The sequence below is a fragment of the Epinephelus fuscoguttatus genome, linkage group LG14, assembly GCF_011397635.1.
Source record: "Epinephelus fuscoguttatus linkage group LG14, E.fuscoguttatus.final_Chr_v1".
Lineage (NCBI taxonomy): Eukaryota > Metazoa > Chordata > Actinopteri > Perciformes > Serranidae > Epinephelus > Epinephelus fuscoguttatus.
The window spans coordinates 27,027,467-27,053,289 of NC_064765.1; positions in this window are offsets into that span (position 1 = coordinate 27,027,467).

Genomic DNA, 25,823 nt, shown 5'->3' on the forward strand with positions numbered 1-25,823 from the left:
CCTTGTTTGCCTCCTGCATGTATAATTGATATTGTTGCCAGGCTTTTTGTTTGTGCTGTGGAGAGCTGAAAGGCGGTACTTTGGAGGTGATGAAGAAAATTGGACTTGCAGTGTTGCATCCTAGCTGGGCTCAGCTGAGGTTGATGGCAGTGATCAACCTTTGGCGGATGTCATACCGTGCATTCATGATTATTTTCAGCTGATTATAAGACAACATTCACATTCAGTTAACTCATGATGCTCTCCTGTACTTTGTCTATCAGGCAGAAACCTCATCAAGATGTACTTGCACCATGAGTGAGATTGCATCAAAATTAAAGACACTCCAATTACAGTAAATACATATTGGTGAGTATGATTTCAGTCACTTTGCATAGATAAATGCATAGAAAAACTTCAGGGCTCATAAACTATCCTTTGTCCTCTTCCACACTGTTTTCTTATCTGCACGCTTCTTGAACAGCATTCATTTAAACTCTACAGTGAATTATCTACAGTAAAGTTCTTCCTGGTTAGAAAAACATATACAGCCCAAATGGTGCAAAACAAAAACAGTTTTGATGATACAGTAGGTATGGCCGTTACAAGTGTTTATCAGTAAAAACAAAAAAGAGCCATGCATACATTTTTTTCAAATCGTACTATGTGAATGGCCACACTGAAAATATTATTTACCCCATTTGTAGTTTTATACAGTGTTTCTGCACCGTTTCTGCCTGCTGCTCCTTGGAAGACATACAATGTGTATGGCCAATGATATGCCCTAACAGAGGTCACAATTTGCATGAGAATTAACAGCTAGTAAATTAAATTGATATTCAGTGCACATCTCCATTGAATCCTTCAGACCTTTGTTCCCCTGCCTGGCAGAGCCCATGTTCAGCCCCTAGCTAGTCAGAAACATCTGTGCAGTTAATAATTTGATAAACAGCTTACACAAATGCTAAATTATCTTCTCCGCCCCCTCCCTTTTCTTCCTCCCCTTGTGTGAGACTTGGAACAGTTGGCTCACCTCTCTGTGGTGTTGGGTTTATCTGTCTTTTGTGGCTGTTCTTCCACAGCTCTGGTTTTCATGGCTCTCCCTTCACTCTTTTCACTATCACTTAGATACTGAAGCAGTGTTTGGGGTTAATGCAAATCCTCAATTCTCATCTATGAAGAAAAAAGACGTAGGAGTTGCCTATTGTGGCGAGTTTAAAATGAACTTGGTCTGAACATTTGTTATTCATTCACAGCCCTGCCTGGATAGCATTTACAAAAATGTTGAAGAAGAACTGACATTTATCAACACATTTTAACATTTACAATGCCATTGTGCTTCCATTGAGTTAAAGCCTATTGTTTGCCCAGAACTCAGGTGACTCCCTGTGAAATTGCAAATTAAGGTCTGACATATTTTTTCCAGAGAGCATTCTACATCAGAGTGCAAAAGCTTTCAAGTTCCATGTGTTAATTCAATGGTCACTTGTTTCTATAATTGGCTGATACCACTAGCGAAAGAGATTTGACCGGGCTTTTATAATCGTTTCAAAAAGTAGGCACTTGTAGTTGGCACAGGTATGGTTTGATTTTCACAAAGTTATATTAAAAAGATTAAATGTGTCCAGATGATGATATTAGTAGTATCTGTTCAGAACCAGGTCTGATTAAAATTTTAAAAAGGATACAAAATATCACAGTCTAATCTTTCTATGTTTGTGTGTGTGCACACATGTGCCCGCATGCCTGCATATGGTTTATTTGTGTGTCTATGTTTTGTGAGTGCGTTTTTGTCTATGAGAGGACAGCAATTAGTTAAGTGCTATCAAGTGGATGAAAAGCTGCAACAAATCCCCTTTATAATTTCATGGAAAAGAAAGCTGACAAAATAGAATGGGGTGGAGGGGAACTAGTTTCCAATGCTTGCCTTTTCATTTGCGACTTAAGAAGAAATTGAACACCAAGAGGCTGTGCTAAGCTGCATTAAGACACATTTTGTACACCTTTTCTTTTAAATGTAGTGTTGTTTCTTTTTGTATATGTTGTCTCTGCTATCACTAAGGATGAATGAGAAGATCAGATTCAGCATGATGCTGCACTTGTTGGTTATTTGAATAAACATCAGGGCAGTCTCGAGTGCTGTCTGAGAGCACAATGCTTCAGTGTGGTTTTGAACAAAGACTCCCAGGTCTAATGACAGTGGCCTGTTGTTAGCACACACACGCCTTGTGATGTTGTAGTTTTCAGAGTGGATTCATTCTCTATTTTCTTTTTTTTTTTTAATTCTTTCTTCTGGACCTCTGCCGCTTTTCCAATCATTTCACATGCTTGCCATCCTCGGGCAGATCCTGTCAGTGGGCGAGAGAGACAGGAAGAAGAGGATCATCTCTCAGTTTGACAAGAGTCTGTGAGCTTGGAGTTTGACCGACAGCTGATAGCAGGGGCGGTGTGGTACACAGCGGCGAATAAGGGCAGCGTGTGTGGTTGTCAGATGATGAGATTCATGTGGGCTGGACTGTTTGGGTCAGGCATCTGACAGCCAGGGCTTAATGCTTGCCCCTGTAGTGGACCTGGTTGGTTACACTGATCCCTGGCCTTGTTAAGACAGTGCCCCACCACCTCCGTGTTTACTAGCTCAGGCTTGATAGTAGTGAACCGGCTGTTGTACAGCGGTGACTTGCACTGGAGTGAACCTATTCCTGATGCTGAACTAGCTTGTGTTGTTTTTGTCCTGTCTCACTGTGCATCAGTATCCTGTGTGTTCAACTATTGTCTCAGATTTTGAATACGTTACAGTAATGTTACACCTGTAGTGTAGACGTTTTGGGTCTGTTTTAAATGTACCTTGCAGCATAATTGCAAAATCATACACTGCAAAACTGCAATAATCACAGATAGGCCCGCCATGATGACTACTTTTTCTGGGTGATATTTTGTCTCAGAAATAATTGTAATAAATGATTTTATTGTCATTTGGAGACCGTTTTATGCCACTGATACGGTGTAATGATAATAAAGGCTAAAAGCATTGAATGCAAGTACACCCTTCAAAGAGCATTGAACTTTTAATTCTTAAGAATATTCAAAGATTTTTATTTGGAAAATGAAAAACATGAATAAATAAATAGATAACAAATTCAAAAACGTAATTAAAGGTCTATTGTGTAGGATTCTGGGATACTTCAAGACAACATGGCGGACTCCATGGAAGACAACCTGCTCCGTCTCAGATATTAAGGGCTCATTGTATGTTAGGAAAACACAACTTACTATCAGGTGATTAATAAAAACATAGTAATGAATATTATGTACCATTTCTGCAAAAAGATGCCCCTAAATCCTACACACACAACACATTTTAATAAATACAATTAAGTATATATAAAATTTGAGTACCTATATACAATAGCCCAAAATAACTCAGTTTGAGACTAAATACAAAATTTGACCAACTGAAATAAACCAAGCGATAGCTCTTGCGATTAAAAGACAAGCTTAATGAAGCTCCAGGAACACAAAAATTACCTCCATAATCTGGCCGGTGTGCTGCAGTCGGCTCCCGGGGAAGATTTATAATGGTCAAGGAAATCCTGCTGTTAATTCAGGCGTCATGTTGGCTTAAATGTTTGTGAAATTATTATGTAAACACAGTGGGCCATGTTGAGGTCAGCAAACTGACTGAGGTCATGTCCATATGTTGTATGATAAATTGACAACATAATTATCGTGACAGGCCTAATGGCAGATGTGATGAGCAATTTTGATACAACATCCTCCATACAGTACCAAGAAGATCTGTTACTTTCTGTCTGAGCTACCATAATAGACGAGCAGCCAGGAATAGACAGCTCATTATGTGAGCACCTCTTCCTACACCCAAAGAGCCAATCCAGTCCTGGATGGCCCATTTGACCTTCTTCTCCAGGAGAGGCCCATGGGGCACATGTCACATCCACATTAAGGTAGGGAATGCTTTATTTGTTTGCGAGAGGGGCATCATCTCCCGTCTCTTCCGTGGGTCACACTCAGTTGACACTGCTATATCATTGCGCTTATGTAGGTTTAGTCTTCCAGGTCAAATTATTCTTCAATTTGAACTGAAATTGGGAATGACAGAGGCAAGGATCAGCTTGGGGCTCAGGCCCTCTCCTCTGTATTAAGTCATCACAGTGTCGTAAGGCGAGTTCATAATGAACCCTGTCACCGCTACCACTGCACCAATATCCCCACAACACAGCGTGCATATTGATTGCCGATTGTGAGTGCGAGAACATGTGCGCGTGTGTATGTGGATGTATGTAATGTATGTGTGCATGCTCGCGCAGGCTCACCTTTCTCTAGCAAGGAGCAAGGGAATCGTGTTTCTCTCTGACTGATTAGAAAGCTCATGCATAGGAAATCACGACAGAGACACTGCTCCCCATCTGCCCGCAGTGCAGGTGAAAACAATTTACACATCGGCAGGCTAATGGATACATTCATAGGGAGCACAGACAGAGGGAAAGAGGGATCAAGGGGGAGAGGGAGAGAAAAACGGAGAGAGAAAAAGAGAGGGCTTGTAATGGGCCCAGGCCGATGCAGGCCAGTGGCCCTGCTCATGCGGCCAAGCCAGATAGCAGCGTATCAGATAACACATAATCACCAGGGTCAGGGACTAATGAATGCGGTCGTGGCCCACCAGAGCAGGCTTTTGCCCGCACTAAAGACACTTGTAAACAATTCGGCTGGGTGAAACATGGCAATAATATGTTGATTCAGCAGGTAATGAGGTTCCCCTGAATCAATACCCCCGGCTAACCCCTCTCCCAGGTGGGCCAGTGAAGAGCAGAGAGCCAGGTTGGTGAGCGCACACCTCTGCCGATGACCTTTCCGTGGCAGTAAGGACACGAGGCAGTCTGAAGAGGACTATTCTCCTATTGCACAAGGCGCTGAGTGTCAGAACTTTCATTCGCAGCAAGCAAATGAACAGGCAGGCGCTGCATGCTAATGAGTGGCAGGCTATTTTCCACCTTTTTTATCTGCACATTATGCTCTTGACTTTGGAGAAGGTGGGAATTAGGTTGGACCTCAGTGTCAGGCTGCCTGATGGCTCCGCTCAGGAAAAACTGGTAATTGAAGCCGATGGCTGCCGCGGAGGAGGTCTGAATTTGGAAATAAACAGTTTCAAGCACTGCACGTCATTTCTAGAGAGATGACAGGGGGAATGGAAATGAGCTGTCTGGATCTAATGTGCTTTCGCAGCAGGGAAAAAAGGGGGCCATCTTTCAGACAACAATTCCACTCATTAGGACTTCAGTGCCACCGTAATGACGAGAGACCAAGTTGCTAAATTCAGAGAGGACAATTAGGAAATGTTGGCACCCAGACAAACCAAGTAAACAAGAACACATGGCTCTGAATTCTCCATATACTGTGCCTCGACATTGTGAGATACATCTAATGGCTTTTAAGGGGAGTTAAACAAGGAAAAGCAATAAATAGCCTCCCACTGTGTAATTCTTGTTGCAGTTGCAACTTCATTATTATTGCTTGTTTATTAGCATAATGGAAAATAGACCAATTAATTCCCCTCTCATGTGTAAAGTAAGTCGTTCATGCTTATTAAAGGAAATTTCTACAGATTAAAAACCAGTGTTTTATGCCAGGCAGTTTGTACTCAGATTTGGATTTAATACTTTAGAAGAAAACATCTGAATGTATACAAATATACAATGTACTGGAAACTCAGCCTCCTATAGCTCTCTTCCCATTGATCACAGTTTATATGTTTGGTTCAGTGGTTTCAACAGCTAAGCATTTTCTGCGTATTTACAAAATGGCAGATGCTAAACTGTGAAGAAGTAGTTGTAGGAACAGCAGTGATGGTAAACAATGTACACTGCAACAATAAACAGAGTGCATGAGACATTGGTAACTCGAAAGCTCATTTTTCTCTAGTACACTCCTCTGCAATTTTGGCAGATGTGGCCTCTTCACCTTCCTCTCACTTGGCCCCAATCCACTGTACCCCCTGTGGCTACCACCAACTTCTCAGGCTCTGCAGTGCTCTAGTGTAGCGCTGCCACGTGTGTGTCCACTGCATTGCTCTCCCTTAGGAGCCACTGCCTCTCCCTATTTCAATTTCCAAAGGATTACCAATAACAATGCATTTCCTCAACAGTTGTGCAAAGTTCCTCCACTCCCCTCTTACACCAAGTCTTCCCCTGGTTGGCCAAACAAAGCCCTGAACCCCATAATGTAACTTGTGGACTTTTCAAGCAGGATTCCATGAGTTGAATTATGGTTGGCTCATTAACATCTTTTGCTGCTGGGTTGATCTCTCTCGCTGCATTAGGGTAAAGAATTTGTTTATATACTTTAAAATGACAGCAGCAGTTAATCTCTAATGCTTTTTAATGTGGCATGTAAAAAAAAAAAAATTGCAACCTTCCATGGACGCGGCATGCAACCTTGATGTAGCGGGCGAGACCACAGGGGTTTCTTAGACTCCGATAGCCTTCATGCTCATGAATAAAACAGGGGGTTTAGGGGGCTTCCTGTGCAGCTAATTCACAGTGCCGAGCTTCCAATCTGTTTTTATGGTACTTGGGCGGAACAATTTCTCTTCCCCTGCTTCAGGGCTGCATACAGCACAGAGAGCGGATTCTCGGCAGCTCGTACAGGGATAGTAATTTGCCATAATCAGTCATTGTGCACTGGTGAGTTCAGCACAAGCTGAGACACATGATACTTTGTGGTGTTTCTTCAATTTTATGCAAATAAACAAAGCAGCACAGCTTCTAAAATTGCCCTTCATTTCTAACATGAAAGTGTGTGTTGGCATGTAACTGCCAACGCAACTTTCATGTAGCTGTTAGGTATGAGTGATTTATGTATTAGCTAAGCTCTGCTGTTCTTTTATACAATTTGTGTATTTGTCATTTCTCATGAAGTACGGAAATCTTTCATGACAAATGACTGATTTTGATTAACGCTGTATCCTTTCATACCGAGCCTCTTGCTAAAAGCAACACATTGCCATCACTCACTGCAATTAGTAATGAGAAACGCTGTTCTCTTCCTTGCGAGTCCTGTTTGCAGACTCATTACCAGGCCCTGCTGGTTTCTCCAGCACTGAGAGGAAGTTAAACAAAGCGCCACTCACACGCAGCCCCTCTGCGGCGACAACAGGCTCCAGACCCATCGCCAAACGCTGAGAAGTGAAGGGCCTGCGAAAACAAACCACTACGACACCCTTCACTCTTTCTTCTCCTCGACCGCACCCTGTCACCGCCCAAGCCAATCACTACTACCTCGAGCTACGTTAAGAACTGAGACAACAAACCACTGGGCAATAAAGCCCCAAACCTCTCCATCTTAATTCTGCCATGCACCTCATCATGTCACAGGTAAACCAGAAGTGTTACTGCCCCTCCTTCCAGTCTTGATGTGAAATCATTTCATTTCTGATTATCCCCCATTACAACAAAAAACAAATTGTAATTTATAATTCTGAACTTGTACAGACAAATGCACGCAAATACACAGAAGTGGTTGTAAAGATAGAAGCAGATGTACATATTGATATACTGCGTGTGTGCGCACACACACATACAGTACACACACACACACACACACACACAAGAGGCAGAGGGGACCTAATTAAATGCAGACAGTGACTGTGTGGACTGGCGTACAGTGGAGCTGGGCCCCAAGCTACAGCAGCAACAGTTCATCTTGGCCAATTAGATGTTGCATCAAAGCCGGGGCAGCCATAAAGCGGTGGGTTCACAGGCGACATTGTTGTGTGCGTGGTCAGCAATCAGCAACGTCCCCCGCTGAGATCTGCCGCCGTTGAAGCCGTAGAGAGAGTCACCTGACAACAGCCAGTGCAGCAGAGGCCTGCCTGCCTGCTGTGTGATCTTCTCCTGATGTGTGTGTGACTGAACCACAGGCCTCTGGGATGGAAGTAATGCAATGTTAACAAAAAAAATAAATAAATAAAAAAAATAAAAAAATCGGAACCCCCCCTCCGGCGATTTGCCTCTGTATTGATCCTCTTTCAATCAGAATATGTGCGTGTTTGATCCTCACAGTACCTAAGTGCAATGCAACCAAGCTAAGGATAAAAAGTAACTACCTTTGCACAAGTAATTAATAATACAAAACTGTTGAAACCCAGCAGGTCTGCTCAATGCGTTACCCTGTGTCTGCCCAGGTCAAGACATCCAGCGATTAACTTCCTGTCATTCACACTCACATTTTCTGATTCAGGAGTCCTAATTTGCATGGTTAATTTTCCCTTTGACTTTAGAGAGAAAATTAGCTAAGAAAATTGGAAAAGGTTTTGTTCATTTTTTTCCACTGTTGCATTTTTGTGCAGCTGTATATTCTGGGCTCGGATAAATGATGACAGACATTTAATGTAAGTAATGACACAAGAATGCCTGGTGTAATTTTTGCCATAAAATGAAATGCATTTGCAAAGCTCCACTTATTCTCTGGCACTCATATCTCAGTAGTCAGCCCTATATATAGATACAGGTGATCCTGTAAGAGCCATAAGTGCCGATAGAGTTACAGCAGAAGGAGTGTAGTGTAAGAGTCCAATATTTAACCTGTTGATGGGGACAGGTACATTGAGTCTCCTGGTCCTCACTGAGAGCGAGCAGCAGCAGTTGGTCCATTTCTCTCCTCCACCCTAAAGCTGTGAGTGAGGTGGGAGTCAGTCCAGGATGGGTTTCCCAGGATTAGGAGGGGGGTCAGGGCTGGAGTGCTGCCACTCTCCCTCTCAGCAGCCGAGCCACAGCTCCCTCATTATACCTGAGGAGTCAAAACATTACCCATGGTGCACTGGGGCCTCTGGGACAGGCCCACCCCTTGCACCATACAGGGTGGGGTGGACTCATTTCCATAACAGTGACAGGGATGCAGATATTTTTTATAAGGGCATCGCTCGTATATACAAATTTGCATGCTGTTGAGAAATAATTCCAAAGAGCAAGAAATTGCATTTGAAATCGGTGAAAATTATTAAGAGCACTTGAGAACACACCCTCTCTTCTGACTCCCCCTCTCCATCGCTCCTGTGAATGTGTCTATTGTGGGTCACAAAGTATATTTCAGTGTATACATGGCAAATAGACCTAGCCTTCACGGCATTTAAAGGCATCCATTAACCAATCACATCAATAGGCTTTTGTTAATTTATGTATAGTTATTTATATATTTCGTCCTTTTCTTTCAGTGAAACATAATTACAGATTATGTAATGTTTAGGCCTGGCATGTTGATTACTGTCCGGCGTTTGAAAGGCTGCAGTTCTTAGTGAATTAGAGAATGATTAGTGCATGGCAAATCTACTTCATTCTAAATATGTTAATTAACAGTTTATGCAGTGGGTGCAGCAGTTAAAAGCACTAGTAACCTCACACAAGCTTCAAATATAACCACATTCTAAATTGCTTGCCGTGGGTTTTCTTTGAAAGGCTATATTTAATTAAATGCCATACAGTAGCCATTTCGGGGCTAATGGAACTTATATTATATGTAAGAGATCTGGTGAGGAGTCACTTAACCATCCATTACGACTGTGGTTTCAGTTCTGCAGCACCGTTTTCTCGCCACATGTAAATGACGGGGATTAAATCAGCATTCTAATGCAATTTAGCTAAGATATGTGGATTGAGAGGGGTTGAGGTAGATTTCATTGATCGATACCATTGTTTTTCTTTGCTACATTGCATTTTAACAGTCCATACTTTCTAAGATACACGATGTGATTGACAATGATCTACAATACTGATTTAAGATGGATTATTTTTTAATTCTATGGTGTGATTTTTTTCATTTAATTTCAGATTCAAAGTGAGATGAGGACAGTAGCTTTTGTAAAATCTTCAGTTTGTAAACACAGGACCAATTCAGTAAGACTGAGTGGCTCCTCAGGGCCACTAATGGAGCACAGAGCCACCTAGTGTTAGCACTCAACACACAACACACTCCTCCAGCAGCCTCGGGTCATACACTGTCACACTCAGTGGCCAGAAGGCACACTGTGTTTGAGTAAATATGGGCTCTCTTGTATGATACTTTTCAAGAAAATTTCATTCTAGGTTGATCTCACAGCATTTCGAACCCATATGCAGCAGAGTATGCTGTTAATTTAAACAAGCGTATTTGGTAGCAGTGTTTATACTGTTAAGTACAGCATTTCAACTTTTGAATAGTTTTGAGCATGGCAACAAACATTCCCAGTCCTATCTACTCCTCCTTGTATCATCGTGGCAAGCTGCTCCACTAGTGTAGCATGGTTTCTCATATCTTGGCTAAGGGTGCCCCCATCTGGCCAACGGCTCACTAATGTGTGCACAGATTGTATGAGGCAGGTTTGGTTGCTCCTTTGGTTCCTCCAACCCACCGCTCAGGCTTTGCACTTATTCCGATCATGGAGGCTGATTGTTAGATAATATGGATGGTGTGTGTAAACTACCTATGCTTATTTTTGCATTGACATAAGATGTGTGATCATAAGTGTTTATACAGTGAAATTTAAGAGAGCAGAAAACAACCAGGAGTTGTGGAGGATTTTTTTTTTTTTGCACCAGAATTTTTACTGTCGTTTCTCTTTCACACACACACACACACCCTCAGGGTCCGAGCAGCAACAGTTGTTTGGGGGGAGTCTTACTATATTGGGTGAAATAAGGGTGGCGGTGTGCGGCGGTGTAATTTGCAGCCTTGCCGTAGGAGCCCATTTCCTTGTGCGTGGTCACTGGGCGCTGGCTGCTGTTCATCAGTATGGAAGTCTATGAGGTTGAGGAAAAATTGTAATGATGGACACTGAGCGGTGGGAATCAGCTGCTCAATAAGCCCCCCTAATTGCTTAGCAACAGTGTTCCAGGGTCTCTCATTTGAGATCAAGAGTTTAGTGGACTGAAGACTCCGCTTTGGAGAAATAGAGCTTGTGCCATTCGATAAGACGGCGGAGAAATGGGCTCTATCTTCTACTTCCTTTGTGCCCTCCCTCCCATTCCTCCACCCCCCTCTTCTCTCTCTCTCCTTCTCTTTCTCCCTCCGTCTCTCTCCCACTGACCCCCCCACCCCCGCCCACCCACCCACCCCCCTCCCCAACCCTTCCCTACCAGGATGATTATGTTACTTTCAACTGCATGATGTATTCAGTTCACTAGATTATTTTCTGTCATCTCAGTTAATTGAATTCTGTCCATCACATATAGATGTTTTCACATTTGCATAAAGGTTAGAGTGGTGAAGAGTGTCAAACTTCAATTTAGACAATGTCACTCAAATAAATATACCGGCCTCTTTCTCTGTCTCTCCCCCTCTCCTGGCTCTCCGGTGGTGGGTATTTAGGGATTCTGTCTGAATTTAAATAGATCTGTATTCCTGGGATGCGCCGGCTCTCATATACATGTAAATATGAATATGAAAATGACCGGATGGCTCTCTGATACGGGGTGCGTGACCATGCGTGGTTGGGTGTGTGAATCTTTTCAATAATCTGTGCGTTCGGACATGTTTGATTGTACGTGTGTGCGTTCGTCCACATGGCCGCCCTCATGGCAGGTTTGTGACACAGACAGTATGTGGGCATCACTATCCTCTACAGAGGCTCTCAGCAAGCACTTCCTCCTACTCCCCTACTCACTGTCAAGTGCCTCTAACGTCCAGCCTACAACTGTCATGTGAAAATGTAGGACCATGGTGGGAGGAGTAAGAAAAGGACCTACCCAAGTATAACGTATGAATGTATTTACACATGTACCTAAAAGCATGTGATTAGATATATACGCGCATTCATTTTTACACACAAGTCCCTCCACTGAGATTTTAAAGCAGTTCCTCCAAGGCAGGCAATCTGTTAAATGGCTACGACTGACAGAGGGAAACAGAGCATAATAACATGTCACACAAGGAAACATAGCAAAGAGGGGGGAGAGAAGCAGACATCTCTGACAGACAAGAAGACCCGGGCCAATTCACATTTAATAAGTGTCCCGGAATATCCAATTATGTTTGCTTTTGAAAATTGATTCGTGTGTCTTTAGCGGCAATTTTCATATTAGCTGCTTTCAAATAAACATCTATTAAGTTTATGTAGCACATTGGCGTGTGGCGACAGCATGCAGCCAGAGCTAAAATAAGTCTGTGTCAGTTAGTCAATAAATGGGAGCGCGAAGACGACGGACAGATTAGAGTGCTTATCTCTTTTCATCAACTCTGAATGCCGGCTGAATTGAAGGTCAATATCTGAGGATTCTCCAAGCCGAGCAGGTGTCTGGAGAGTATGGATTGGCTAGTGCTTGCAGCGCCTCTGTCCGTCTTTGTAGGCAGGCCAGGGCCAATTTCAAATGTGTCACAGCCGCATTTGAGCCAACAGTTACCTGGACAAAACCACTATACATTATACTACATTCCTCTTTAACACTCCTTCCCCCACTGCTCTCGTCTTCATCCCTCTTTCTTCCCTCACCGTCTCCGAGTCCTCTGTGTTGGTCTAGATATGTCACACTGTGGTGCTTTGTCACGCCTAGTGACACATGGTGTGAGTTATCTGTGGAGACTTAGGAAATGTCTCCTGAGACAAGCAGAGGTGGGTTATTATTTATGATAACGCAAAAGACAATTGTGTGCTGGTATTGACTGGGAGATTTGAGATTTGCGATCTTTTTTTTTTTTTTTTTTTTCAGGAACAGATGCAGTCAGGGGCACGGCAATGGGGGAAACTTCTTTTTTCATTGTAAATTAGAAAACTAAAAATATGAGGGGAAAATATGGAAGGTGAAAGCCTACCTCTTTTCAATAGGCCATCTGTTTACAGCCATTTTCAAGGTTGTTCATTATTGATTACATCTCTATTTCTCCCAGAGACACAGTCCAAAACCACTGTAGATAAAGAACTATTTAAAACTTACTCAGGCAGTGCACAAGTCTATCTTGCTTCTTTTCTCTCCCCTGGTTTCCAGTGAATGCAGAGGTTTTCTTGTTGGAAATGGACAGTGAAAGCCGTGATAGGCCGTGAACGGGGCAGATGGCGCTCTGCTCTCACCTCCGGCTCCCAATGTTTGTGTTTGAGCTTAGCACTCTGTTCAAACTCTAAAATCACACAAAAAACAGGAGATAAAACAACATCGGCACTCGTGTGGTGCCACACATGAGTGTATGCAGAATGTGTGCACATGTGTCTTTGTGTGTTTGTGTGTGTGTAGTTGAGGTTGGTTACGAGGCTGTGGAGGTGGCGCTTGTATATTGAAGGGTCTTGTCCAGTGTGTCAGAGGGCCCTTTCGGCTACTCTCTTCTCAGACAAAGCTTTGGTGAAGGGGCTCACTCCAACAGGACATGGCTGCTGGGGGGGAGAGAGCAGCAGCAGCACTCCAGACCTACTCGCCTGCAGGAGGAGGCTATCTCGGCCACCTAGTCCACTCCTCAGGCTGGCCGATACCCTCCACCGCCACCACCAACACCCACGGGGAAGGCCATATCTGACCTTATCTCAGCATGTGCGCAGCTGTCTAGCAACACACACTGGAAGAGCCACAGAAAACAACCTTTCATGGAGAGTGTAGGAAAATCACAAAATTGGCAGCGCTTAAATGTGTACACAGCCCAGCCAGTCTTGAAACTGGATATTACAGAGTGAGAAAATGATATTGGACAATCATTGGTCTCACAAAATCAGTGCGAACATTGAACACGATGAACTAAATTGTTGATAGGACATGAATTCATGTTTTGTACTTTGAATTAAACTGCACAAGAAATTCATATACTTTCGGTGCACTGAATAAAGAGCAGGCGCCTGCTGCGTATTACAAGGAAATGAATGGCTGGCTTTATTTGTGTATGCATCTGTAATGTTATTGTGGGCATTTATATTCACACAGGCAAAGTTGTGGGCTCACCCTTGGCTTTTATTTACATGGTAGTCTTTCGTCTGCTCAACGGGAGAGCCTAGCAAGCTGTAGATAGGTCCTTTCAGATACTTACAAAGGCCGCTTCAGCAGCTTTTTGTTGCCGTAACTACCTCTTTCTTCCTCACATTTCAAATATCTTTGGTTCAAACCTGGTGGCCTTGATGAACAAGGTTCTATGGAATCAATCAACTGCTTCTCTTAGAAGATCTTAACATGGTTTAATGTTGGCCTTGCCACATTGTCCTTTTGAGATATAAACCTCATCTAACTTACGCCTGAGATCCAAGTTTCTTTTCTGAGGGGTCTTTTTGTGTAGAGTGGATTTCAGCGCGGCCTCAGTATGTGTGTGTGTGTGTGGGGCGGGGGGGGGGGGGGGCAACCAGAGAGAGAGACAAGCAAGGCTGAGGCATATTGTTTTGTGACTCATTCATTCACTGCAGTCAAAGAAACATCTTTAAATCAGTCATGTTTAATCAGAGGCGCAAGGTAGTTACAGCAGGCCCCGGTGCACACTATTATGACGGGCCATACGGTAAGCTAGGTCCTTGTTATACGCCTTAACTAGTTACCATAAAATCCTGTTGTCACATGATAAAATACAGGCTTGACATTGGACAACACCAACATATTACCCAGAATCTAAATATATATGACTACCAACGGAAAATAAGAGACTGTTATAGTTTTTTTCTATAATTTATGTAGAGTAAACATATTTTGTTATAGATTGCTACTGGCTGTTTACAACAAAAAATGTATAACAAATGGCAAGTGGAGTTTTTCCCTTTAAAGAGAGGTATATTTCTAAGGTAGCAATCTAAATGACTCACAAGGACCTGTTATCTACCTAACATACAGTTGGAGGGCCCACTCTCTTACGAGCCCCCTTACCCCATGGGCCCCAGTGCAACCGCCCTGCCTGTACTGTCTATATTTACGCCCCTGCTAATCTGTATTCATCTTTATATGCCAAAAATAGGAGTGCATGGCTGTTATATAGAATAAATGCATTTAATTATATGTTTAGGTTTGACCGCAATTCACTACTTGAATCCCGTACTTCCCCTTTAATGTAAGATTTTCAATATAACCTCCAATACATAAAGACTACCGTCAGTTACATGTACAAAAAATTGTAATATCTACAGCGATGGGCTGACAAAACGACAGATATGTTTTGTGCTATTATGCTTTTACCGTATTTGATCAGATAACAAATCACACCTGTATTTTCTTTCTTTCTTTTTTTTGTCATGTGCGTCGGGAAGCATTGTTAGTGAAACAGACAGCTATTCATGGTGGACATATGTGCGAAGCACCATCAGCGTCTACAACCTCTCCCAGCTTCAGTAAAACAGCAACATCTGCCTTCAGTTTTTACAGCCCACAACATATGTCCCTTCTTTGGTGACAAAGCTGGCTAAGGCTCTCATGCTGTTCCTGTCCCCTAGTCCAAACATACATCTTTAGATACCTGTCAGCCTTTATTATTCCGTCCTCTGTCGCTGCAGATAAGGGAAGTTAAAGTTTAATGAAATGCAGCCCGGCTACAGAGGCCTGGCTTTTATAATTTGTCACAGGCTGGGTGCTGGGAGCCCACTGCTATGTAAACACGGAGGCAGTGGTCACGGCCATTACTTCTAAATGACGGAACATGAACGAAGTGGCAGAAATGTCACTCGGCACCAGCCATTTTCCTGTTGTTGCTTTGCGCTGCTGCGCTGTGCTTCCCCCATAAACCAAGATGGAGACATCAAAATTTGAAAAACACAAATTCTAATAAAGCCAGCGGCAATGTTTTCACAGCAAATTACCCACAGAAACTGTATCCAAATGCAGTCATTTTCCGTCTGTATTTTCACATAAAATTGATAGCCAGCATGTTGCTCAGGCTGTGTTCCAGGTAGTCCCGGGTATAAGAACAAATGTGGTAGTTGTAGGTGTGATAAGAGTGTTGAAGCTTCCAAAGCCCTGCAGCAGTGACTGTAGTCATCATGCCACACTTGGGCCTGGGGTAGAAAAGACAACCTATTCCCTGTCTCACGCACTAGGGCCACAACAGTACTTACTCTGTCTCCACCTATATAACCCTAATGGTAAATAAAGAGAGCCTGCAGCTATGGTGGTCAAGGAGCTCTGATGCACTTTCACTGAAAAGAGTGAAAAGTGTTATAGCTAACTGCCTTGAAGTATCACATATATTCTGACCATTCAGGTATTACAGTTGGGTTTAAACAGAGTGGTCATTGTCCATTGTTAAAAACTACTTGCCATTCAAATGGTCATTACACCCTGTCAAAAACAGTGTTATTAGCAGTACAGTTCACTAGGCCGTAGACAACGAGCAGCACAGTGTGACATAAGTGAGAAGGACCAACCCTCTTCACTGGTTTGTTCTGCACTAGACAGAACTCTAGGAAACGGCTTATTCTGCCACTTCCATTTTGAGCTCCATTTTAGCCTGGACTGCAGTCTAGCTGAGAGCAGGGGTCCACACAGCAGAACAGACACACACACACACACACACACACACACACACACACACACACACACACACACACACACGGAGCACACAAATACATTCGCACTTCAGCAGCAGTTGATGTCTTAATACAGGCAGGATCTAATTTAGCTGATCCTCTGACATTTATCCTTTAGGTAAACTCTAGCCCTCCCCTCTCAGTCCCAGTAGCACCCGTGCCAACAAAACGGCGCAGGCATATTTTAGAGCACCCGCTTCACACCTCAAAGTGCCCTCAGGAACACTCGGTGTCTCCTCTCTGGTTTTCTAGTGAAATACTCCACATTTGATGTTATTTCTTGGGCCCTTTGTGATCAGGTAGAGGAAGTTAACTGAGAGTACACCCTCGATGAAAGGAGAGGGGCTTTTTATTTATTCTTGGCTGCAACCATTTTCAGGTGGTGCAGAAATTGATGGGCAGCAGTACACAATAACATATGCGCTCACTTATGGCAAGGCGCACCAACAAAGCTGTTGAACAGACATGCGCAAACATACTCAGAGGTGGGCTGTGTGTGTGTGTGTGTGTGTGTGTGTGTGTGTGTGTGTGGGGACTGGTAGGGGCGACAATCAGTAGCTCTGTGACATGGGAGGGAGGTGGTGGCTGGCGGGAGGGACAGAGGGACAGGAGTGATAACAGATTGAGCGACTCTGATAAACTCTCCTCTAATGGTTCTGCCTGTCCCTCTCCCCCTCTTTCACTGGCGGCGGATTAGAAACCTGGATAAGGAGAAGCAAACACTGGCAGCTTCTCAGAGTAAGCAACAGAGAGAGGGAAGCGGAGGAAGATAGAGAGAATGAGGGAGAGAGATGGGAGGAGGAGAGACATGAGGAGAATGAAGGACAGAGGGAGAGAGGCAGAGTGGGAAGGGAGCCGGAGAGGATATTCAAGGAGTGGCACTTACCCACAGCCATCCATCGTTTCTCCTTACACCCCACCCAACCCACCCCACCCCGATCCCCTTATAGCCTCCTGCTTTATTTTTGCTTTCTTGGCCCTTGACAATGCAGTAACTGCTTACGGAGCACTGGAACTGCTCTTTGAGCCTGAAGTCGATGATGGGTTCAAGTGGCGGGTTGCAGGAGGTGTCAAACACGGCCTAATTCTGTGTGGTTAACGGCTAGGCGTGACACGTGCAGGACAGTGTAAACATGGATTAGGTTGATGTCTCAATCACAGCGTGGCAGACTGACAGACAGGCTGCTGACAGTGGCAGCAACACAGGGAGGACGCTTGAAGTTTGTACAGCAGTTCATCACACATATAGTGTCCCTGATCAAAACTGAAATCATCTTCCCTTCAAAAATAACAATAACGGCCTGGTCTACCATGTGGACAAATATCCATGTCTCATATGTTGTTGTTTTTTTTTGTCGTAAATAGTGGGTTGTATTTGCCTTAACTATGACAAGTTCTAGAGAAACGGGCAAAATTCTGTACCTTCATTTAAGGTCCTTTGGCTTTGTTTCATAGCATTTCGAATGCTTTGTTTAACCACACATGAAGTTACTTGTTTTGTTGTTGCAACTTGCAATTTCAAGGGTTAGAAAAATAATATTGTAAGGTTTTGTTTTTATTAATTACTAATATTAGTTCACCCAGTTTAACCCTAATGACATAAGCTGATAATATACCATCAAAAGACAATCAAAGTAAAGTGATTTTAAAAAACCCTAAAGATTGATCAGTCTATTCTTATTCATATTACGTGCATAGCTTCATAATGTATCACCAGATTTTATCATCAGGTCATAATTATTATCATATAGTATATTACTAAATGTAATCAACAGCAAAGTGAGAGATCAAATTGAAATTAATGCCTTTTGCCTCTGCATGACCCTTTATAATTTTGCAGACAATTCGAAGGCAGAGTACCTTAACTTCCGAAGAAGGGTCAAAGGTCAAGTTTGAGCTCAAGATTTTATAACTTCATTAAAAGAAAAAAAGGAACTGCCACATTTTAGATATCATGCATATTTATTTAGTTGGACACCAAAAATACTTAAACATCTTTTATATTAGTTCTACCCTCTAGTGAGTTAAAGATATTCTATCCAGGAAGTATACACTCTGATAAAAGTAGTCCCTCTCAGTCATCAGTTATGACCCACTAGAAGTGTGTGATGCCCTCTGCCTGTATTTTTTGATTTCTTCTTATTTTCTGATTTATAAAAAGGTTGTGTCCAGGTGCCAGATCACAGCATTTGGGGTTATCTTAAGTTTCACTTTCGCCGGTGAGCATGTTTTTAAATGATAACCAAAAATCTTCAATACTGCTATTAAATTTATTGCCATTATTTCGGAGCCCATCCTCCTCCTCTTCTGTTCCCCAGAGTTCATCATTGGCTTGGAAAGCTTTACATAATTCAAAGCAGCATTTTGCACAACTTATATCATTTATTTTTTACTTTACAGAGTTGAATAACTTGGATTATTGCTGTACTTCGAATATTTATGTAATTGTCTTGCATACATTGGGTTGCTGTGTATTTGTTATAGAAGGGTGGGAGGGGAAATCATCACTTAATTCTCATAAATACAGGCTTCACAAGATTGCACCTAAATGCAGACCTTTCAGTTATTGTGCACTGTCAACTGCATTTTCCACAGACATTTGAATGAAAGCAATATTAAAAACTCAAATATGAATAATACATCTTTGAAAGAAGCAAATGAATACAGATTTTTCTTTTTCTTCAAAGGAATGGGGCGATTCTGTTTGAATGTGCCTCCCAAATAAATTCTTTCTACAGTAAACACAGCAGCTTCAATTAACAGACAGTGACTTTTACATTTGCGGCAGTGACCACAGCGTGACCCTCCTGAGCATCAGTAAAGAAGCAGATATTTATTAAGTGAGATGCTGTGTTTTATTGAGTATGGATGGGTGGAACTCAATGTCTGGCTACAATTCAACTGAGACCAGGCTCAAAATAGAGAGGGATAATGTAACCATGCAAAACGAAAAGCAAATAATTATATCCAGCTTTAAAGCCTCTATTAGTGCAATTCTGTGCGAACAAATGGAAAATTGCACACTTAGTAATTTGTCCATTTGATTATGACTGCTGAGTATGTGTGATTAAAATAGTGTAATTATATCTACTGTATTGCATTCATGCTCTGAACAAGACATTGAAATATCGGACAACTGTAGTGACAGTTTGATTGACTGGACACAATAGCATATACTGTGGTAAATTAATAGAATGTTCCATTTGCTAAATTGATCCATGAAAAGGATTTACCCAGAGGAGCTGAAAGTTCAAACTGCACACAGCTTTTACACTGCAACAGGGGTTAAACTATTAAAAACACAACTATTGACTTCTACCACAATGTTTCTTTTCAGATTGTGCGAATACGAAGCATTAAAGCACCACTCCAGACAGCAGCAAAAAAAAAAAGAAACACTACCTTTAGTAAAACTCTTCCTGCAATGTCAAAGAAGAAATGACAGAAATTGCTATACACTGGTGGTAATTATGTTGAGCAGCATCCTAGTCGACAGGGTCGTCTTTCTCTGCACACAAGACAACGTCACACTTCTGAGGACCAGTGAACTTGACACCAGAACGTGAGGCTGAGAGAAGCCTCACGTTCTGGTGTCAAGTGCTGCAAACAATATACACTCACAGCAAGCACTGCTCGACTCCGGAGACGACATGCTCCGATGATTGTGCCTTTGCCACAACTATTTGTGATTGACAAAAGCCCATGTAACTCACCATTGACTTTACCTCAGAATCTGGTATCTCTGGATATCTCAGCGTGAGAGCAAACAAACGAGCAGTAAATAACTCGCTCACTCTGTCCCTGTGGGCCGTCAATCAAACGGACAAGTGTACACTACGCTGTGTTAGAGAGCTCAAAGCTGAACTAATCCAGTAAATACAACAAAAGCCCCGACCTGAGAAAAATCCTGTGTGAAGATCCAGTCTCAAACCACAGGAGGAAAGCTGGGAACACAGAAATCTAATGACTCCAAAGCAGGCATGAAGTGTGAAATCCTACTCTTTCCAAGGAACAGCTGAGCCTGCATGTGAGACGAAGCTAGTAACATTTGCAGTGATAGATAATCATATTTATTGATTCACTGAGTTGAGTCATTAGCTAGTTAACAAGTCGCTACCAGAAATATTAGTCATTACAGTGTGAAAGCTAAAAGACCGTCACTTGAAATTCCTAATAGCCAAATGAATGCAACTATTGTTGGGTACTGAAGTCTTTCAATTGCTGTCTCGCCATCATCACACTCATCATACCAATGCATTACACTGAACAAAAGAGCTAAAGCCCAATTATTGAAAGATCCACACAAACTAGCGAGCTAGCTGAATATTGTCAACTCCAGCCAAATTCACAATCTTCCTCTATTAATTAAGCCATTTAATCATCCACCACACTAATTGCATAATTAAATCACTGCCTCCTGGGTGCTACTGATGTGCAGTGGGTAATCTGGCGCAAAAATACCACTCATCAACAATGTGGGCTGGTTGATAATGGTAATGGATGGCTAGGACCACAGCAACTCACTAAGGACAACTTGCTTCGTAAATACACAAAAGGTTATGGTCAGTTTTTACACCATTGTGATAGGAGCTGGATATGATGTCATAGTAAATGTTGAGGAGGAGGTTTTGTTTATTGTCAGAGTAGTATGCCGTCCTGCATCTGTGATACTATTCATGTTAAAGAAGCCATTCAGATTGATGAACAAAAACACTGTGAATAAAGAAGAATACCTTATTTTGTGTTTAATAATTACGCAAGTATGTTTGACCATGAAATATTAACCATTTTCTCAGTGTTTTTTATTTTTCATTGTCACACTGTTAGTGTAGTGACAGTACTTGAAATAATGTATTCACCATGTTTAAAGCAACCTACAGCCTGAGGGAAATAGTATGCCTCCTGTCAACATCTCTAAATGAGACAGTCTGAATTTGGCTAAAATGTTATTTCAAACATGGACACTACGTTTTTCCAAAAGGTTTAAGAGTCTAAAGACTAAAAACAACTTTCACATTCAAAACTACAAAAAAAAAGACACCTATAAAAACATTCCACTGCACAAGAGATAGAGCACCCTCATCCAAATACAACAACAAGCAGTAGCCCTCCAATTTAGCACAATTGTGGTCAGTCGACATGAGTGTGACCAGCACAAACACCTTGTGTGTTGGCATTGTCGGGTCCGCTCGTCTCAGCACAAGACTCAGCGGCTCCAGCCAAGTGTTTAAATTCCTGAAGAGCCTCCAGAAGAAATTAGTATGTAATGGCCACACTCGGCAAGAAGAAAGACCCATTATGGCTTTCCACTGACTGTACTTGGCTTTCATTTGTGAGCTAAATGGATGCGCGTGAAGGTGAGAGTTCACTAGCCATTCAAGTATTTGGCTTTAACTGGCTCCAGCACTCTTGCTTTAATTCAAGCAGAAGGACAAGTATGAATAATCGCTCTGGATAAGACTCATCACAACCAGCGGCATGAGCCCCACTGCCGCCGCTGCCGCCACCGCCACCACCCCCGCCACCCCCCCCCCCCCCCCCCCCCAAAAAAAATGGCTGCTGATGCTTAATGACAAAATACCATTTACATCATGCCTTTTAATTTGCAATTTGCCAGCTTTTGTTGCTGCTATCTGATTTTGGTTTGTTAGCTGCACACTGTATTATTTTGATGCAAATTTTCTCCCAGCTCATCTCAACTGGTTCTAATTTCACATTTGTTTATCAGAGCTAGAGAAAATAGCTAGGGAGAAATGGGTAACTCTAATCAATGTAAAATAGAACACAAAATATCCAATGATTACGAATCCATGAAGGCTGGCAGACTGTGCAGAGAATTGAGACTGTAGGATGCAATAGCCCATGTGGTATTATGGAGACAAAGAGACCACACCCAGCTGACACCGTGGGGATGAGTTGTAAAAAAAAAATTGAGGTTTTGAAGAGAAATGTCTGTCAGTGGGCCCAGAACGAAGGAGTGACTGAAATACACAGGAGTGTACAGCCAAAACTGCTAATACGAGGCCCCAAGGGTGTTCATCTCATGTAATATATGCACAGGCTAATTTATTACACCAGGACTAATTTCCATTGCTTGTGCTTGGAGTTGCCTTGCTAATTATGGAATGTTTTTTTCTTTTAACCATTTTTTCCCCCTCCCTGATTCATAATTGCACATCCACATTCAGGGGCAGCGTCTTTGCAAATGAGATGAGGCCTTGCCATTTGGCATTCACGGCCCCCCACACCCAGGTTAGCCCACAGCCCACACAGGGCACAAGCAACGCTCCATTTCCTTCCAAAAAACACCCACCCACCCAATCACCAAGGCTTGGATCTTTGATGGGCTCTGCCCCCAGAACTGCTATGACCATCTCAGAAATATCAGATAGGCTGGTGTGTAATTAGACTTGGGACTTTAATTAGGAAAAGTTAACTGTTAGATGAAAGCTGTCACATCTGTGATACGTACTGCTGGTTCAGTGGATGGATCCCAGGGGGGTCTGCATCAAAAGGCCCTTCCCTGCTGAGCAGGCCCACTCTAGCATGTTCTCATGCGCCAAATCAGGCCCTCTGAGTGGCAGCGGATGTGAGGGGATGGAAAAACAGAGGCACATACACAAGTTAACTGCAAAAGGGGAGACGAAGAGGAGGAGGACGAAGGAGAAGGGAATGGAGGAAAAAGAGGAGAGGGAGGGAGAAGAAAGGGAAAATATCGCAGAGCCGCTCTGCTGCTTTTTTTTGTGTGTGTCTCGTTAAATGGAGAACACAGCACAGACACAAAGGGATCTGAGAGAAAACAATGTCGCTTAACAAGACATCACTGGCTCATCATTAGCAATTTGTTGAGGGCATAATTTTCCCCTGCCCCTTGCATAATAGGTGCCCTGGGATATTGCCGACGCTTTTGTGTGCCCTCATTTGGCTATTTATTTACTTGGCTGGTGTCACAAAAGAGATCTGGCCACCTCGAGCGAGAGCCAAGATAACGGCGTTATGGCTCCACATCACAGCCCTATTAAGATGGAGCTCCTTTAATTGACTCCCCTAGCTCATTGCCTGACCTGGACTTTCACTGATCCCACCCAACCAATAAGAGGCCTCGTCTCACAGGGCAAAGCTTAGAGCGACGTGGTGTTTTGGCTGGTGTTGTGTCAAATGGCCTTGTTATAGGGTGCGCTTGTTTGTGTTTATGCACAGCGCTCTGAGTTAAGGTGCTGAAAGAATAGTCAGGAGCTATTTTGTTTGAGCTGCTTCTGTCTTGTACTCTCTCTCTCTCCGTACTGGAAAAAATACAACAGCTGCAGACTGCTGTAGCGGTGTTAAATATGGTGAAACGGCTTGACGGATATCACTGTCATTAATCACAAAAGCGAGGAGAGTGAAAGAGAAAGCTTTATAATTTCATTGTGTACGTTTCCTGTTTACCCATCCTCACAGATGGTACTGCCAGCGCTCCACAGTGGAGCTCTCACACTGTTGTTCCATCGCGCCCTGCTTTTCTGTGGCCCTTTTGTGACAGTATAGACACAGAGCTGTCATTTACGTTCAATAGACACATACACTGGGGATGGATGGATGGTCGAATGGATGGATGACCCGAGTCATGGCAACAACGTAGCTATTTGGAAAAACAGAAAGCATTTTTTTTTTCCCCCGGAAATGGAAAGAAATTGATGATGCTAGGTTCGGTGCAGCGCTGACAGATTGCGATGAGTATAATGATGCGCATACACTATCTAAGGACCCCCTGACTTCCTGTGGCTTGCCCCTTTTTCCACCCATCGTTCTTTTTGAATGACAGCATTCACATCGGTCTAACTGTAATACGATTGTCTGTGTTGTTGAGGAAATGAAAATCAAGTATTTGACCTTTGTATCTTACAAGTGGCTTAGTGTTGCCCAGCGGTGGCCTTCAGACTGATGTTGCAGCAGCATCCTCTCATGCCACCACTCTCTCTTTATTTTTTCATAATTGTTAAGCCTTCATATCGAGACTAAACAGCTTTAATGTATTCCATCCATAGCATAGCTAGAATTTGCATGAATTTATCAGGCTTAAAGCCAGGCTGCCTGTGCTTAGCCCCAAGTGTGTTAAATGTACGCACATGCACACAGCAGCCCTGTGTTTGCTGCTTTGACACAAGACTGTGCTTTGGCAAGGCCAAATGAGAAGATAGTGAAATCGATTTCCACATTGTGTTTCACACCCTTTCATCAGGCCCGGCCCTCGTGGCTGGAATGCTTGTGATTTCAAAAGCACTTAACATACGCCAGCCCCTTTGTTCAAGAAGCAAACTACTTCTGAGGAGACATCAATGCAAATAAAACCAACTAGCAGAGCGAAGGGAAACTCAAGCTGAAGAACAACCAAATTACCCGTAGTTAATACGTCTTCATTACAATTTCTCCCTCTCTCTCTCCCTCGCTCTCTCTCTCTCTCTCTCTCTCTCTCTCTCTCCCTCCCCAGCATACCAAAGATTCTCAGCGCTAATGATTTTCTGGGTATTAAAGAGGCACCCACTGCTGTCACTCTGGATATGAAACAAGAAAACAGATTATTGTCGAGATCACCCACTGTGAACACCCAAATGATACTTAAAAAATAATGATGTTCTTAACCATACTCATTAACAGCACAGTGCAGTGAAAGAACAATACTCTCCTCCAGGAAAGCCAAACAGATTTCAAATTAGAGCATAAAGCAGAGAGGCAATCAGTTTGGAAAAAAACACTGAGGATGGAAACAAAGCAGACGGTGCAGTGATATTCTGTTCCCACGCGCGGGGATTTGTGTTCGCTCGCAGTGGTTTAAAGTGACTGAACATTTGGCCGTGGTTATTGGTGTAAACTCTACATCTTTTGTGTTCGAACACATGAAAGGCGTCTATTGAAAATATAATCCTGTATAGTAACTTGCTGCAACAAATGTCGACTACCTACTATCTGCTTGACGTGCATATAGTTAATGCCACATCAAATCATAGTAATAATTATTGTCCCCCCACTGTTCTTCACTTCAGACATAGTCTGTATATGTACTGTATATTAATAAGCATCTGTTAAGTTTCCCTGCTGAAATAATTGGCACCATACGGTAAGAACTGAAAAGTGTACCAAGCGTGGCATGTAAGAGAATTTTTTTTTTATTTGTCTAATTTAAAACTAAGTTTAGGGCTCACAGCTTGACAGGAAGTTCATTGCAACAAGTTGCCAATGAGTAACTAAAGCCTAATTTCCATTACATAGGAGAACGATTCAAATGTTGGCCTATAAACAGACAGTAAAGGAAGTCCAATGTTCCATAACTCAACCCTTGTAATGGCGCACTTTCCTGAATAGGACAACTAGGGACACAGTGGGATTGTTCAGTTCTCGCCAAGCCAAA